This window comes from Sminthopsis crassicaudata, chromosome 3 (genome assembly GCF_048593235.1).
Source record: "Sminthopsis crassicaudata isolate SCR6 chromosome 3, ASM4859323v1, whole genome shotgun sequence".
NCBI classification, from domain to species: Eukaryota; Metazoa; Chordata; class Mammalia; order Dasyuromorphia; family Dasyuridae; genus Sminthopsis; species Sminthopsis crassicaudata.
This window is the reverse complement of record NC_133619.1, coordinates 393,121,554-393,135,850: the sequence shown is the minus strand read 5'-3', so window position 1 is coordinate 393,135,850 and position 14,297 is coordinate 393,121,554. Positions and strand designations below refer to the sequence as shown.

Genomic DNA, 14,297 nt, shown 5'->3' with positions numbered 1-14,297 from the left:
TGTGGACATACAAATATTGTATTTAATATATATTTTAACATATTTAACATGTATTGGTCTACCTGCTATCTGGGACAGGGGGTGGGGGGGAAGGAGGGGATAAGTTGGAACAAAAAGTTTTGCAATTGTCAATGCTGAAAAATAAATGCATATATCTTGTAAATAAAAAGCTATAATTAGAAAAAAAAAGAATATAATGAATAAAAAAAAGAAAAAGGTCTCCCACTGCATCTTGAACCATCTCCAGTTGTCTTGATCTATAGCCATAGAATCTAGAGGGCTTTGAAGGGGCTCTCTCTCTCTCTCTTTTAAATCTAATTCACTTGTATGTCATGACATTACCTCCCTGTTGTGATGGTCCTTTTTGAGAATTTTGAGAATTAAGAACAAATAGCAATGTCACAAAACAACTCCTAGAGAGACAGAACCCACAAAAGAACAGGGAGAGATAATTTTCTAGTCAAAGACAATTTAAAATGTTAGCAAGAAAGGTCTGTTGAACCTGGTTGAAAATGGAATGCTGCCAAAGCATAGCCTCAGTCCCAGCAAATCAAGAGCAGGTCTTGAGAACCACTAAATCAGCAGCAGCAATAATTATTTCCAGAGTACTCAGTCCAAAAATGGCAAGGGGGTGTTGAACAATTGAGCAGAAGGAGATTATAGGGGTCTCTGTGCTGGCACTGAGGGCAGAACTCTCTTGCTTTGCTCATAGTTAGATCCAAATAATAGTTCTAGGTGGCAGTCCCAAAGTGAGAAGGAACACTAACTTCCCTAAGTTTGTAGCCACAGTGAAAGAGGGTACCTCACCATATTTCCAGAGCAGAAAAGACTACTTGTGATCACTCACAGATCAGAGAACAGACCAGGAAAGTAGTAAACACATCTCTCTTTAGATCATACCATTTTGGAAGAACTGAAAACTTATAGGTTCTCTGAAAAGAGTTGGACAAAAACCCTGAAGCTTGGGACAGTGCAAAACTCCACTTTAGCAAAGAATTAAAAGTCAAGAAACAGATTAGTAAAATAAGCAACCAATGGAAAAAAAATCTGACCATAAAAAGTTACTATGGTGGAAATAAATATTAAAACACACACTCAGAAGATAGCAAAGTAAAAGCTTTAACATCCAAGAAAAAAATGACTTGATCTCTGACCATGGAAGGGTAAAAAAGATTTTGAAAATCAAGTACATGAAGCATAAAAAAAAATTGGGAAGAGAAATGAGAGTGATGCAAGAAAATCATGAAAAATGAACCAACAGCTTGGTAAAGGATACACACACAAAAAAAGAGGAAAATAATACTTTAAAAAAACAGAATAGACCAAATGGTAAAAGAGGTACAAAAAACTAATGAGAAGAAGAATGTGTCAAAAAGCAAAATTGGCCAAATGGAAAAAGAGACACAAATATTCACTGAAGGAAAAAAAAACTCCTTTAAAAAAGTAGAAATGGACAAATAGAAAAGGAAATAAAAAAAGCTCACTGAACAAAATAATTCCTTAAAAACAAAAATTGAGCGAACGGAAGCTAATGACTTAATGAAAAATCAAGAAACAATGAAACAAAAACAAAAGAATGAAAAAAGGAGATAATGTATTATATCTCAATGGAAAGATAACTGACCTGAAAAATAGATCCATGAGAGAGATTTTTCAAAATTAATGAAATTACCTGAAAGTCACAATCAAAAAAAGAACTGTCATCATCTTTCAAGAAATTATAAAGGAAAACTGTCCTCATATTCTAGATTCAAAAGGTAAAAAATAAGTCAAATGGATCCACTGATCACCTTTTTAAAAAAATCCTAAAATGAAAACTCTCAGGAATATTAAAGCCAAATTCCAGAATTCCTTGGTCAAGAAGAAAATAATGCAGACTGCCAGAAAGAAAACAGTCAAGTATATGGACCTTTAATCAGTATAACATAAGATTCAGCTGCTAACTTTATAGGATCAAAGGGTTTAGAATATGATATTCTCAAGAACAAAGGAACTAGAATTTCAGCAACTATGCAACAAAACTGAGCATAATCCTTCAGGGGAGAAAATTGGCATTCAAAAGAAATAGAGAACTTTCTTTTTTTTTTAATTTTATTTATATTTTTTTGACAGTATATATGCATGAGTAATTTTTTTTATAACATTATCCCTTGTATTCATTTTTCCAAATTATCCCCTCCCTCCCTCTACTCCCTCTTCTTGATGACAGGCAATCCCATATATTTTACATGTGTTACAATATAACCTAGATACAACATATGTGTGTAAATACCATTTTCTTGTTGCACATTAAGTATTAGATTCCGAAGGTATAAGTAACCTGGGTAGATAAACAGTGGTGCTAACAATTTACATTCACTTCCCAGTGTTCCTTCTCTGAGTGTAGTTGTTTCTGTCCATCATTGATCAACTGGAAGTGGGTTGGATCTTCTTTATGTTGAAGATATCCACTTCCATCAGAATACATCTTCATATAACATTGAAGTGTACAGCGATCTTCTGGTGCTATTCATTTCACTCAGCATCAGTTGATGTAAGTCTCTCCAAGCCTCTCTGTATTCGTCCTGCTGGTCATTTCTTACAGAGGAATAATATTCCATAACCTTCATGTACCATAATTTACCCAACCATTCTCCAATTGATGGACATCTATTCATCTTCCAGTTTCTAGCCACTACTAAAAGAACTGCCAGAAACATTTTGGCACATACAGGTCCCTTTCCACTCTTTAGTATTTCTTTGGGATATAAGCCCAATAGCAGCAATGCTGGATCAAAGCGTATGCACAGTTTGATAACGTTTTGGGCATGGTTCCAGATTGCTCTCCAGAATGGCTGGATTCTTTCACAACTCCACCAACAATGCATCAGTGTCCCAGTTTTCCCACATCCCCTCCAACATTCATCATTATTTGTTCCTGTCATCTTAGCCAATCTGATAGGTGTGTAGTGGTATCTCAGAGTTGTCTAAATTTGCATCTCTCTGATCAGTAGTGATTTGGAACACTCTTTCATATGAGTGGATATAAAGAAATAGAGAACTTTCAAGCAGAAAGAGCTGAATAGAAAATTTGACTCTGAAAAACAAGACTCAAGAGAAGCACAAAAGGATAAAAAGGAAAGAGAAATCATAAGGAAGCTAATAAGGTTAAATTGTTTGTATCCTTACATGGGAAGATGATATTTGTAACTCATAAGAATTTAATCCTTATTAGGGTACTATAGACAGAGGGCATAGCTTTGAATTCCATATAAAGGAATAATATCTTAAAATAATAAAATTGATAGATGAAAGAGAGATGCTCTAGGAGAAAGGGAAAGATAGAATGGGGCAAATTATTTTACATAAAAGAGGCAAGAAAAAGCTTTTTCAATGAAGGGAAAGACTGGGGATGTAAGAGGGGTTAAGTTAACCTTACTCTCATTGGGTCAAAGAGAGAAGAACAAACATTCAATTGGGTTTAGGAATCTACCTTGGCCTACAGAAAAGTAGGAGAGGAAGGGCATAAAAGAAGAGAGGTAGTGATAGAAAGTAGGTCAATCCCAAAAAGAACACCATTTTCAACATAAATATTGCATGAGATAAATTGTCATTTATATAATGCTTAGTGTTGATCATTTCTAAAATATGGAGGGTGTTCCCCCCATTTACTATCTAGTTGACTTTCATCATGGTTAAATCTCCATAAGAAAAGTTCGTTATGAGAATATGATCTTCTTAAGTTAAGGGCTCTTCATTTATCTTCACATCCCCAATATTTAGTACAATGTTTGACACATAGTAAGCATGTAATAAATATAAAAAATGTAATAAATAAATAAATGTTAATTAATTGACTGACTGTTAGCCCATCTTCCTTGACCACTATGGACTTCCAATTGACTCTGTAGAGCATTCTGTTTACCATCATGATCCAGGAAGGGCTCTCTTTAGTTCCTATTAATCACCTCTAATCTGGTTATTTTATTTTTATGAATTGTAATGTCCTTCTCTAAATAGTAACGTTCTCTAGGAGCAGGTTTCTTGGGGGGCTTCTGGAGGCAGCCTTAGTTTCAGTTTAATTCAATTAGTTCAATTAGTTCAATGCAGCCAAGGATTAAAGTCCAGATTCTTTATCTTCTTCTTCAAAGTCTTGAATCTTTTCCTGGGACCCGGTTAGCTTTCTTAGAGGCCTATCTCTCTCCTTGGCTCCCAGAGCTCTTGCCACTAGCCCTTTATCTCTGCTAGCTTCAGCCTCTTATCCTCCCAATGTCTCCAGCCAGCACAAAGGTGGAAGTTGGAATGAATCTGTCTCCATCTCTGAGAGTGGGCTTGTGGGTCTGGCCTTGAGAGCTTCTTGCTTATATGCCCCACACTGAGCATACACCAATCATTATATCACAAGGAAACCATTATTTGTTGTAGGATTAAATCAATGCTAAATTGGATTTAACCATTGTCTCCTCAATTCCACTCAGTACCTTGTTTCAAGTTCTGGACTATAACATCTCCTTATAGAATCAGATCAATCATACTGAACCATGCTAAATTAGATAATTATTGTCTCTATCAGTTCCACTGTCTTAGTGCCTTGTAAGAATCATAATAATGAACAGTCCCTATTGTGGGGGTGGGAGGTCCATTTATGTTTTCTTGTCCCATGGTACAAAACAAAACACACACATATAAACACAAGTAGAGACACACATCACACACACTCCTTATCTGATATGGGTTCTTAACCTGCCATCTGTGAACTTGTTTTTAAAAAATTTTGGATAACTCTGTTTCAATATAATTGTTTGCTTTTAGAGTCCTAGGCAATACTTTGATTTTATACATTTATAACATTATTCTAGGAAGGAGCTCACAGGCTTTACCAGAAAGCCAAAAGGGTTCATGACTCAATAAAAGGCTGAGAATCCCAGCACCAGGAGAGCACATAATACTGAGCTATTTGTCTGCAAATCTTCCTATAAGGAATGCTTGAGATAAGGTCACCAGTGAGGATGTTGCAAGATAGGGAATAATCCTTCAGAGAACTGGCAATGCTCCAGGGACTTTTGGGGAGCTTTGAGGGAAGCACTGACATATATGTAGTGAGATGTTTTATAAGTACAAATAGAATTAGCTGGCCCATCTCCTCACTTCACAGCAAATCTGTGAAATTTTTTCACTGAGTGTAGTAAAAATGCTTCTTTCTATGATCCCTTGAGGTTTTTAACCTGGATGGTTTTTTAACATTCAAATAGTTCCCAAACTGCTTGATTATTTATCACTCTCAACAGATGCTCAGAGATCTCCCTCCCATGCTTCAAGGATCACTTAAACTCTTCATGGAACTTCTCTGGGTTATGTTATCCTTCTTGCTAGGTTTTACTGCTTCTGTACTATAATTGCCTCTAAAACAATTGTATTGATGGCTGCCAGTGCTGAAGTGTCAATATGTCACCAATAAAGCTTCCTGAGGCAACTCTTTGGGGTTGTCCCTTCTTGCTAACTCCAAATGAACCAGCTGAATGGACAGTAGGTCAAGCTAGAGCCACAGATCCCTTCTTTTAGCCCAGGAGCCACTAAGTAGAGCTGCGACTAAGCTTCCTGACCACTGTACCTCTACAGATGAAGAACTGGAAGTTTCACTGCTACTTTCCATTCATCTTGGAGTGGGCAAGAGTCTGATCCCTGAACTATGAGTTCCATTGGAAGGAAGCTCTTCATCTCTTTTCCTTAGCTCCTGAGTAGGGATCAGTTAGTCAACCACCCCAAAATAGCACTGTGATTCACAGTTAGAAATGTCAGGAGGATTTTGAGGTCCAATGGGAAGCCTCCTCCATCCCACTCTATCCATAAATTGCTGGCCAAAGCTTGAACTAGGCCTTCAGCAGCCACAACAATAAAATGAGCAGGATTTAAAAGCAAGGGCTTAAAGGTCTCAATTTCCCACAACAACAATGGGCAACTTCTTTTTTTCTTAGATCTACGAGAGCCGATCAAGGCTGTAAAAAGGGCCTCCAGCTGATGTTATTAAGTCCAGAGTCTGAACCATACACCACATCCCTCCCTTTTATGATCAAAGCAAGGCAGTGCCTTACAAGGCACTTACAAGGTCCTACATCAGTAGCACCACTACTCTCTAAACACAGAATAAATAGAGGATATCCCAAAGTTTCTAGTTTAATGGCTACTTCTTAAGTACTTTTATCTTCAGAAGATCCCCACAGTCTGGGTCAATGTCACTCCCCATTTCTTTGTCCCTCAATGGAATTCCCAAACAAGCTCTTTTCCCTCCATGTCCCACTTCTGACCCAGGTGTAAGTCATATTTTTACAATCTGGTTCCCTGGAGGAGAATGATCTTTTTTTTTTTTTTTTTTCTGCCCTTCTCAGAATGTTTTAGTCTACCACCTGTGGGTTGTATACCCCATTGCTTCATTCCTATATTTTTACTTTTTAAAATGATTTTGAGAATTCTCTAGGTCTAAATCTGAAACAATGAGCCCCAGAAGCTATCTTTCACTCTATAAACCAGTAGTCCTCAGACTTTTTAAATAGGGGGCCAGTTCACTGTCCCTCAGACTGTTGGAGAGCTGGACTCTAGTAAAAATAAAAACCATGAACAAATTCCTATGCACGCTACATATATCTTATTTTGAAGTGAAGAAACAAAACAATATTTAAAATGAAGTAAAGTTAAATCAACAAACTTACCAGTATTTCAATGGGAACTATGGGCCTGCTTTTGGCTAATGAGATGGTCAATGTCTGGTTCCATATTTGTCACTGCTAGTTGTAACAAGTGATGCAAGTGTGCATCCATTAGTCTTGATCTGGTTGGAGATTTCAAATGTTTCATTCTAGAAAAAGTCTGTTCACAGACATAAGTGCTGCCAAAGATGGTTGCCATTTTGAGTGCATGGTTCCTGAGATAAGGATATGTCTGAGAGGGGAGAGATGCATAGAAATTATGAAGGCTGCTTGACTTGAATGTGTCTTTCAGAGAGTCACAATTCTGCAGTTCAGCCAGTTCCATTTGGTAAATTGTATCCACATTTTCAATGTCAATAGAAAATGGGTTATGGAAAAGCTATATGTCCTGTTTATGGAAATGAAGCTCTTTAAATCTAAATTGCAATTCCTTTTGCAACTGTTCCAATGAATCCACACATGTTTTGTTTGGGAATGCAATCAGTGGTTTTTCTGCTAATAAATTTTGAGTTGTGGGGAGATGGCAGAAATTTTCCTCCTTTACTTGATGAGGAGGCCTAATTTTACTTCAAATGCTTTGACATGTGACTGCATATCACTGATGAGCTTCCCCTTTCCTTGAAGTTGCATATTGAAATTGTTGAGTAGCTCTGTTACATCTGTTAGAAAGGCAAGGTGCCATTTCCATTCTGCATTATTGAGCTCTGGTACTTCTTTGTTTTTTTGAAAGCAGAAAAGTTGTAATCTGTGGAAGTAAGTCATAGAAACATTTTAAAACTCTCCTTCGACTCAGCCAATGGATTTCTGTGTGATATAGAACACCTTCATATTCAATATTTAGCTCAGACAGAAATTCCTGAAATTGTCTGTGATTTATTGCATTAGCTCTAATGAAGTTAACATAAGATATCACAATTTTCATAACAGAGTCTGACTTCAGTGATTTACTACATAGCGCTTGTTGGTGGATGAGGCAGTGTATGGCTGTTGGATGAGAAAGGTTATATTTGTCCATCTCTTGGTTAATGCAAGTAATTACTCCTTTCTTAGACCCCACCATGCTAGGGGTACCATCAGTTGTCATGCTGGCTAGTTTAGCCCAGTCCAGCTCCAAACGATTCATAGTTTGGCAAACCTTTTCATAAATATCCTCTCCTGTAGTTGTTCCTTTGATGCTTTGCAGTGCAGCAAGCTTTTCTATGACTTCAGAATAATCATTCGTCCCACATATAAAATTAGAAGTTGTGCAGAATCACGAACATCATTGCTTTCGTCGAGTGCCAAGGAAAAATAGGAAATTTTTTTTTTTTTGTGGAGTTTTGCAAATGCTGATGCAGATGGTCTCCCATTTCTTCAATCCTCCATGTAATTGTACAGACTCACTATACTAAATAAATCGGCTTTCTCTGGACACATCTCTTTGGAAACAGAAAGAAGGCATTTTTTAACAAATTCTCCCTCCACGAATGATCTGCCAGTGCGTGCTATTAGCTTGGCAACTTGAAAACTTGCTCGCAGTGATGCAATATTTAGCTGCTTCTGCTTCACAAAAATATTTTGCTGAGTTGTCAATGTATTTTTCAGTTTTAATATTTTATCTTTTCTCACTTCTCCAACCAAACAATCATATTTATCTTTATGTTGAGTTTCATAGTGTCGACGCAAATAATATTCTTTGAACACAAACACTATATTCTGGCATATCAGCCCTTTCCTTGTTCTGCATGAAAAAATAATCATAAGTCCACTGTTCTTTGAATATCCTACACTCCAAGTCAATTTTTCTTTTTCTTGACATCATTATTTCTAAGGGATTCCAAATTGCTATTAGTAAAATAACTATCTATCTATCTATCTATATATATATATATATACATAGTGCTACAAAAACAATATACCAGCAATAACTTTGCCCACACAGAGACATACAGACTGCAATGCCCAACTTCCTCCAAGCTGCCTCTGGGCTGTGATGCCTCCGTTTCCCGCACTCTCTCTCCCACTTCAGACCTTCACTGAACACTAGTCACCGCTCAGGCAGGCCCTCCCAAATGCCCTGGCTTCCTCTGAATCCTGGGATCAATTCTCATGATCCAGCGCTACATGATTGTACATGCTGCACTCGTAATTTATCATAATCGCATGCAAGACTGTGCATATATATATATATATATATAACTGTGTGATATATTATATGTGTAGAATGAGCTTCAGTGACAAGTCGTACATTGGGGCTTCTGGGGGAGGTCATCATGTGACTTGAAGCTGCACAAGTGTATGAGGACCTTAAGAATCTAGAGGGGGATGAATCAGGATACCAGTTCTGCACCCCCTCATACTCAGGATAAGTGGGGGGGCACTAAGGTCAGATCCCCAGTGATCATAAGGTGATGACATATGTTAGCAATATTCCATCTCTTTATGAAACTACAAACATACACACAATGATAAAACTGATGACCAAAACAGCCAGACAGGAAGTCACTATGGATACAGGGCCACGGCCTGGTACTAGGAGCCTCACTCTGGGCGGCAATAGCAGTCAGTACCGCAACATGCGCTAGAAAGGAAGCCATTACTTTGTCATTACAGCATAATGACAATGATAGAGTCAAGCTGGGACTTGTAGGGCAGGCTGTATATGGCCCACGGGCCATAGTTTGAGGACCCCCTGCTATAAACTGTCCTTTCTGCTGATGGGTTTGAAGATATTGACTCCTTCAGACCTAGTATATCTATCATTGACACTGCCCTTGCCTGTGAGGTTAGCTTCTTATCTGCCATCCCTCACAGCAAGGGATTGAAGGCACCGAAGACTAAAACTTAAGGAGAGTAACCTTTTGGTCCAATCATAGACCTATATCAAGTGACTAACACCCTCCTCCTCCCAATCAAATAAGATTCTTTTTTCTCCTTTCCTCCAAGTTGGGCCCAGTGACACTAATAATAGATAGTCCCATCAAAAGTATTCTGAAACAACACTTTGGGCATGAATGAATGGATTCCACCAGGATGTATTCAGGCTCAAAATAGCATCTTGAGAGTACCGAGCACAGGCTTTCCTCTTTTGAGTTGAAGAAGATTAATTCTGAATCTGGGTAAGGGCTACTACCTCTGGTTTACTGATGATTCATCCCTCTTTTTTTGCCTCGGCTACTTTAAAATGGTTACAAGAAGCTTTTCACAGTATGTCTAAAATTTGATAGATATGTTAGAAAAAAAGTGCTTCACAAGCAAATCACTTCTTGTCATTTATCAATGAAGATGTTCTACAACAAATAGTTTACTTTTCAGACACTGGGAGCTAGAGAAAGAAAAGAGAATAAGCATTTAGGTAGTATCTACTATATGTGAGACATTGTATTTAACACTTTTACAAATATTATCTCATTTGATTCTCAACACAAATCTGCAAGGTGGAGCTGGTTAGTATCCCAGTGAGGAAACGAAAGCAAACAGAAGTTAAGTGACATGTCTCAAAAGCCATATAAACTAGTAGGTTCTGAAGCCAGATTTGAACTCAGATCTCCCTGACACGATCCACTGAGCCAGGTAGGTGTATAATGGGAGATATCTAAATAGGGGAGCAGTGCAGGGAATAGGAGCGAAGTAATCAAACATTCATCAAAAGAACACAAGAACTGAAGGTCAAAAAGACTAGTGGTCAAAAGTCTGAACAAAAAGTCAGGAACTAGAAACTAAATGGATATTAAAGGATAGGACAAAGTGGAGGTAAGTGGAGTCCAGGCAGCAAATGTACTCGTCAGCATCAGGGAAAAATTAATAAGTGACTGAGGTGTGACCTAACCAGAAAGTTTCATGAATATTTCCTGCTAAAGTAGGAAGCAAAGCTAATTTATAGGAGGCCTGAAATTCACAAATACAAGCTATGTAAATAGTTTGATTTAGATTGAGTAGGGATTGAGAGGGATTTGGGAATAGTAAAAAGATGAGAATGTAACACAGCCAAGATGACCATATCAATAAGCCCACACTGCCTGTTCTTTATATAGACATAATGTGGTATGGTAGATTGAACAAGACTAGAAAGAATCAGGAAGCAAATAATTATTGGTCCATAAGATCTCACCTAAAAGAGAATTTTTAGACTGGAGGAATACATTTTTTTTTTTTCAGGCCCAGAGGCCTGCATTGTTTACAGAGGTAGATCCTGACTAATCCAATGCTCATCTGGTTCTTTTCTTTCCTACTTCTATATACTAACCCAGAAGAAATAACATGTAATTGGATGAATGACACAAGTTCTACAGTGTAAATTTAAATACCCTTTTTTAAAGAACTGAAAAATTAGAGATTGGCTCCATGTAGAATATGAGGAATTTAGGACAGAGGATCACTGTTTCCCAAGGACAGCTATAAAATACTTGTGATATTCTCAGGAGACTGTAATCTCCTTATCCAGAGGTATTTAACAGCAGAACATTTTCTTATCTGGCTAAATCAGTATGATGTTTACCATCCCCTGGGTTTGTAAGGCTGACTCACCAGAATGAGTATTTCTTTCTAGTTACTATGCCTATAATTCAGGTAAGTTGCTACTAATACAAGGTGGCAATTGAGTTAATGAAGAGGTAAAATCATTCCATAGACCTAGTTCACTGAGACAAAAATAATATAGTGTGCTTTTCTAATCAATTATGTCATTTAAATAGCAAACTGTGTTAAAACAGAAAAATATTAGTAATTGATATATTTTAAATGTCTAATTTATTTTTTTTAATTTTTAAAATTAATTTTATAATTATAACATTTTTGACAGTACATATGCATAGGTAATTTTTTTCAACATTATCCCTTGTACTCCCTTCTGTTCCAAATTTTCCCCTCCTTCCCTCTACCCCCTCTCCTAGATGACAGGCAATCCCATACATGTTAAATGTGTTACAGTATATCCTAGATAAAATATATGTGTGTAAAACCGAATTTCTTGTTGCATGGTAAGAATTGGATTCAGAAGGTAAAAGTAACCTGGGAAGAAAAACAAAAGTGCAAACAGTTTACACTCATTTCCCAGTGTTCCTTTTCTGGGTGTAGCTGATTCTGTCCATCATTGATCAATTGGAACTGAATTAGCTCTTCTCTATGGTGAAGATCTCCACTTCCATCAGAATACATCCTCATACAGTATCATTGTTGAAGTGTATAATGATCTCCTAGTTCTGCTCGTTTCACTCAGCATCAGTTGATGTAAGTCTCTCCAAGCCTCTCTGTATTCCTCCTGTTGGTCATTTCTTATAGAACAATAATATGCCATAACATTCATATACCACAATTTACCCAACCATTCTCCAATTGATGGGCATCCATTCATTTTCCAGTTTCTAGCCACTACAAAAAGGGCTGCCACAAACATTTTGGCACATACAGGTCCCTTTCCCTTCTTTAGTATTTCCTTGGGATATAAGCCCAGTAGTAACACTGCTGGGTCAAAGGGTATGCACAGTTTGATAACTTTTGGGGCATAATTCCAGATTGTTCTCCAGAATTAAATGTCTAATTTAGAACAGGAATTCTTAACCTTTTATATATCATGAACATCTTTTTGTTTTCAGAATAAGGGTTTTAAATAATTAAATAAAATACATAGGATTGCAAAAGAAACCAAATATATTGAAATGCTGTTTTTATTTTATTTTTTTTAACTCAAGAGACTCCAGGTTAACAATCTCTGATTTAAGATTAAAGAAATATAAACACCTGTATCCAGTTAAGTGTCTCTCTTACTTATCTTCAGTTTTTATCAATACATTATAGAAAAGGTTCCACGCTCCTTGGCTGCCACCCAGCTTCAATAGTAGCTTGATCTACTTATATCAAGTCCTATTAATAAGAGTACCAAATGCACTGTTAATTTTCACAATCTGGTCGCTGACATAGACTTCCTTCTGTGAAAAGGATTGAAGTTATTTAAATCCCAGCATTTACTAGAACGTACCTTCTAAAACACAGCTAAACAGTGCATTACTAGATTTAAAAATATAAATATAAAGTCATTTCTTCACAGATGCTTGGTCCTTCTTAGTAGTAAGAGTCTATGTTTAGAGAAAGAGGTTCTGGGTTCAAATCACAGTACCCATATGTATGAGTTTGGACAAGTCAATTCATATGTTTAAGGTTTAGCGTCCTTACATGCAAAATGTTGGGACTGGATAAAGGTCCCCTTTATTTCTCCATCTATAATCATCTGCCCTCTTAAAATCCAAGCTAACCTTAATCATCTCAATTCTTGAGCTATTTGTATAACAGGCCTGATGCATCTTATATCACTGAAACAAAAACTCTAAAGTTTTGTTCAAGTTATTTATAAGCATCTATAAATAACAGTTATTAAAGAGAGAAATGATTATCCTATCACATTATTCAGACAAAAACAGCTGCAATATCTAAGAAAGATGTCCTTGATAATAAAGTACATTCTTTTTTTTTTTTTTTAAATCTATATTAACTCCCTTCCTAGAAAAATACATTATTAGCAATTGGGGGGGGGGTAATTAAACGCATGGTTTTTCTAGGTAATTATTGATAGTGGAAATGGGAATCTGATACTTCTATCCCTCTCTTCTTCTAATGCTCTATTTTGTTGTAAGTGTTCCCTTTCCATTTTCTCAATTCTCTATCCTCTGTTTTATACTTTACAATACTAAATATAACAAGTTTATAATTCATTATACAACTTCTTAAATTAAGGCATTGTGTAGGTGTATCCAATATGTTCAAGATCAATTTACCAAAGGACCTAACACAGTGTCCAGAATGATGCCTTAAGCACAATGTGTGCTTAATAAATGTTGACTAAATGAATGGATGGTCTCAGAAGAAGATCTGGCCATCTACATAAAGGGGTACATAAAAAAAGATTTTATGTACAATCTACATAAAATTACTTATTAATGATACTAAGTATAACTTTGCATTATTCTTTCAAGAATGTTTACCCTCCTATTTTGGGGTCACATTTACCAGATAGCTGGCTGGAAAAAGCCATAGAACCAATCAATATAATCTTAGGTGATTCCTGTGGAGAATAAATTCATGACCATGGCCTGCTACATTGGCTACTCAACCATAGTTTTAATAAGTAGATATTAAATGGTAGTATCATTAAAATCCAAAGAAGCCCACATTTCTTCCTGGAAAATATAAACTCTAAATTAGGATCTATAAGGGGACTTAAATCCCCTTTAGCCTGATTATTTATACAGATTAATTATACAGATGGAGAGACTTTGGCCCAGAGAAATGATGGGCTTTGCCCCAGGGAGTAAGTGACTGAGCTTGGTTTAGAACCCAACCCAGAGCATGTGGTTTATAATCTGGTACTTTTTCAACTGTACTATTCACAACACCGTGTTGACAGCAAATGTGTGTGTATACATCTATACATATAGATGTACACACACATACACACACACACACACACACACACACACACACACACACACACACACACATACCCTATAGCCAAACCCAAACCAAACAACATGTGGCTATAAGGGAGATAAGGTTATTTATTTACTTCTGAAACTGATTTTAAAGAATCTATAAATCATATGGAATCTGTAAATCATATACCCATGACTCATAATACCAAGT

General features: G+C 36.7%; 1 protein-coding gene across 3 annotated transcripts in view; it reads right to left on the bottom strand.

The window, feature by feature from the left end:
• Nucleotides 1–14,297, bottom strand: part of LYPD6 (LY6/PLAUR domain containing 6) — a 153,956-nt gene that overhangs the window by 31,110 nt on the left and 108,549 nt on the right. Inside the window, exon 1 of one of the 3 annotated variants that reach the window (XM_074302199.1) lies at nt 6,687–6,901. The exons of the other annotated variants lie outside the window; for them this stretch is intronic. The gene's annotated coding sequence lies outside the window, so the exon portion shown is untranslated. Of the gene's footprint in view, nt 1–6,686; nt 6,902–14,297 lie in introns of those variants that run through there. 3 annotated transcript variants of the gene reach the window in all.